The 4,250-nt window shown below is 43.2% G+C and overlaps 1 long non-coding RNA gene across 2 annotated transcripts; it reads left to right on the forward strand.

Annotated features, from left to right (window-relative positions):
* The first annotated feature begins 276 nt into the window (after positions 1–276).
* LOC142489413 (uncharacterized) lies at positions 277–3,893 on the forward strand. Of its 2 annotated transcripts, none has more exons than XR_012799855.1 (4): positions 277–460; positions 1,798–2,525; positions 3,473–3,547; positions 3,779–3,893. It is a non-coding gene; the product is annotated as an uncharacterized LOC142489413 (long non-coding RNA). The 2 variants fall into 2 exon arrangements; XR_012799853.1 differs by having other exon boundaries at positions 1,798–1,900.
* Positions 3,894–4,250: the final 357 nt, after the last annotated feature.

Below are 4,250 nucleotides of genomic sequence, written 5' to 3' on the forward strand. Positions count from 1 at the left end.
TGAGGTGAGTCGGGGGCCTAGCTAGAGCCAAGTGGGTGATTCTGGCCTAGTGCAGGAGTCACAGACCCCTGCACATACTTCCTACCCCTATCTTGTCCCAGCACCGACTGGCGTGGCTCACAGTGCGCCAAAAATATCTATTTGCAGAGCTGGGGAATCCAGAAGCCCTATTGGCTGTATTGCAGCAGGTGACATGGCAGCCCCAGAGGCTGGTGGGTAATGTAGTTCCCCATGCGAAGCTTATTGTATTGGTCACTGCTAGATGTCTGCACTGCGCATGTGTGACACAATGGCGGCGCCCTGAGCGCTCGGGCCGCCGCGGTGCCTCCGGAACACCAGAGCGCTCCCTGCACATCTTGGCAACCTGCCCACTAGCCCGACACCTCCCGAAGGCGCGCACACCCGCCGCCTGCACCCGAGCGTCCCGCAACCGCCCACAACTCTCCCGACCGCAGCGGAGGTGAGGGGAAGGGAATAGAGCCCAGAGGGGGGCCTGGCTACATATATATATTTATTTATTTTTCAGCTCAAATGTCATACATCAGGGTAATGGGTGTTTGGTAACTGAAACCAATGATCAGATCATATAATTTCACTGGGAAGTGGTCATCTTCCCTTTGCTCAAGAAGATTTAAGCTTGAGTGGGGCTGAAATCATTCTGGTCAAGGGGAAGACAGCTTCACAGCATTTGTGAGTAGGGGAATTTAATTTGAGAGGGACATTATATTACCTGAGAACTACATTTCATTGCATCCTTCCCAATCCACCTCATTGATCCTATTCTTAACAAACACCCACAATGAAGTGCATGTCTTTTTTGGGAACTGTTTCACCTTTGGCATGAGCTTTTTTGCATGTCTTCTAAATTGCTGGCAGGGGGCCACAGAACAGAAGTTTCATTACAATACAGCCCCAAGAATGCTTTTAAAATTAATAGACCAAAGTATATGTAGTATCCGCTACTTTCTACCTCCCATTTAACCACTTCCATGCTGGAAGGTATCGCATTGTACTGCTGGCACTTTTATTATTCAATAGCCTAACCGCATTTGTGTTGAAAGACTACCACAAGATAGAATTTCATGTGCCTCGAAAACATTGTCCCTTTTGCCCACTCTCTGGCTGTCCATTCTTACAAGTTTGAAATGACGAGGATCCCTATTAATTTAGAAAGAGACTATAGCCTCCAAATATTTTCCTACCGCCTCCATACCACTGCTTCTAGCCAGGACACATGTGCTTTGTTTTGTGAATGAATAGTGTCTATCACCACGGTGGTGGAAGGAAGGAGGGAGAAGTCAAGTATTTGAATAGGGAAAAGTAAAATTAAAGCCAACAGTTTACAAGCAGGTTTTTACTGCTGATAGCATGGAGGGATTGAAGGTGACTGTGTCAGCTGATGCTAACTCCTTCAGTGCTGTAAATACCCTCCTTTACTCCATTCAATTACTTATTTTTACAGTGAATTGTTATCTATATTTATTATTATTGTAGTTTTGGGGGTTCTTCTACCCTTTTGGAGCTCAAGGGACATGCAATGCTTAAAGAACCATGCACCCCATGCCTTTGTAGAACTAAATAATCAAATACACTGTGATCATGATTATTAGTAATTATATGAACTAATAATAACAGAAAAATATAATATTAATAATAATACATTGCAATACAAATCTTGGAGAGAGTTTATATGTAGTCCCTTTTTATTTATTTGGAAACTAATTAAAAATGCGATCATGGAAAACCAAAAAGTCAAATGCTGTTTAATGTACTTTACTCATTATTCTTAAATTCCAGGGCTATCTCAATAGTGTATGTTACCACACACTGCACCAGGCAATACAACTGCAGAAATACAGATTCTGGTATTGGACATTCAAATACTTGCATTTGTATTGAAGTGAGTAACAATGTCATTTGTAAAATGCGTTATTCTGCTATAATTCACAGCTACAGATAAAAATTACATTGACCTGACAAATGTCCTTTCCTACAGTTTTTTGAATTGCAACATACAGTAATCAGTGCAACAATGGCCATACAGTACATACATGTGTATTTGATAGATACAGTATAGAGAGTAAGGGAGTAATGCGTGTCAGATTCCTCTACATCTCATTTTACATGCAGATATATGTCAGTGACGCATTAACCCTTCTAGTGTTGGTGGATCTAATCCCTCTAGCAGTGATTACAATTCAACATTTTTATTAATAACCGTCCCAATTTCTGACAGTCAGTTATGAGGTATGAATATATGAATGATGAATAATATCTCATATCTTTCTACATAACCCACAATGTGCTGGAAGACACAGAGGAGAACATTGGGAGACCCTGGAGCGCACATATAATCACAGAGCATTGGTGCGTGAAGTGGAATGGGAGCTGTAGAGGGTGCGCACAATGTAATGTGAAGCAGATGGCATCAGCTCCAGCAGTACAGTGGAATGGGGTGGCCCCAAGAGGCGGGTCCCACGTGGTGGAGGAGGAGACTGTGCCTAGGCATGTGCTGAGGGAAAGGGGTATGCCAAAGAAGTAGGTCACTACATTGGATTGTGGGTCTGCAATGGTGTGGGGATGGGTACCCTACACTCCTTTAGTTAGAATGTGGCTGTCAGGTGGCTGGGAGTCTTCAATCTGTTCAGAAGCACATGGGGGTAGCAATGGTGAAGATTGGCAAGCAGGCGACATTGGAACAATGGCAGGCCGCTTTAGGTGCTTTCCAATGGACTGCTCCATACTCTGTTCATACCCTAAAGCCTTTAGCACCTTTCTTGAATGGATGCATTCTCTATTGTTAGAATAGATTCTTCAGGTGCAGGCTGGCGGTTTTTATGGGAGGTTCAAGATATGGCAGCAGAATTTGGAGTTCTGCTTGCTAAAGAAAAGGGTCCCACCAAGGTTCTTATCCCCCTTGCAATTTAAATTGATTCCTTTAAAGAGGCTTGGGGAGGTGAAAGAGTTGGTACGGTCAATTAGGGCCTCTAAAAACATAACTCAGAGGCAATTTCAATCGTTGTTATGTCATCTGGTCTACATGGGAAAGGTGATGTCTATTTTGCAAGGTTTTTTGCCAGTGGTTAGCTGTGTCCATTGCTGGTGCTTGTAGATTGCATCATTTTCTCCATGCAAGACTATGGCAAGACTTTTTCAATGAGTGTAGTGGGGGTAAAATGCAAAGACAAGACAGCAGTTGCTAGCAGCAAAATTGAATTATTTACAGATGCTGCTGGCTCTGCAGGCTTCAGAGCATATTTTGCAGTTGTGCCCAATCAGCTGGGGAACAAGATGCTTGCCAGTCGAGTAGTAGTCCTCCACACAGACAACATGAGTGTGGTATCAGCTCCCATCTGGTAGTCGCGTTGCTTAGAGTATTAGCTCTAGATTGTCTAAAGTGCAACATCTGGTTTGTAATGAAGCACATGGCAGGTGTGTCGAACTCCATAGCTGATGTTTTTTCTCATTTTAGGTTTTCAGTTTTACGAGACCTGGCGACGTTAGCAGCGGAGGATGACCCGCAATGCCCTCAACATCTGTGGTTGCAGTGAGTGGATGACTTACAGAGTTGGTCCGCTCTTCTTTGACCCCCTAATTAACTTGATTTGCTTATGTAAGACATCAGAAAGTGGCACCCCATGGCTCAAAACTTCGAGGTGGTGGATAAGGTTGGGAGTTGCCATGGGGCACTGATTTCCTTCATGTTACAGAACAAGGGTTGTTGGGTGTGTCTATGGAGCAAAAGTTAACAGGTCTTTCCTTTTTTCCCATCTGGCAGCATAGGAGACAGGAACGGAGAATGTGACCAAGCATTTTGTGATGAGGAGGATGCTTGGTGGTGCGAATAGGTTGTCTGCGATTAATAAGAGCAAGACAGTTACGTCTGCCTTGTCTGAAGATTTGTAATAATAGGGAGTGAAGGGGGGAAGGGATGGTAAGCTCTAGCTACTGTCTGTGATACGGTGCCAGGGGTGAGAGGATCATTGAACGTACAAAGTACCTGCCTAGACAAGTGAGAGAACCCCTTTTGAACAAGCACTCATATTGGGATTGATACAAGAAAGTTGATTAAAAATACCTTTATTAGTGTATATGGGTAAAATAAGTGAAGTACATAAACACTCAACACAATTAAAATACGTATTAAACTTAATGTCTCTATGTCTGAATCGTAGACTAATAGAGGTTGGTATTTGAAGGAATATAATGTATCTGGCACCATGTGCAATAAAACAAAAATAAATAGTTTT

Source organism: Ascaphus truei, chromosome 1, assembly GCF_040206685.1.
Source record: "Ascaphus truei isolate aAscTru1 chromosome 1, aAscTru1.hap1, whole genome shotgun sequence".
Taxonomy (NCBI): Eukaryota; Metazoa; Chordata; class Amphibia; order Anura; family Ascaphidae; genus Ascaphus; species Ascaphus truei.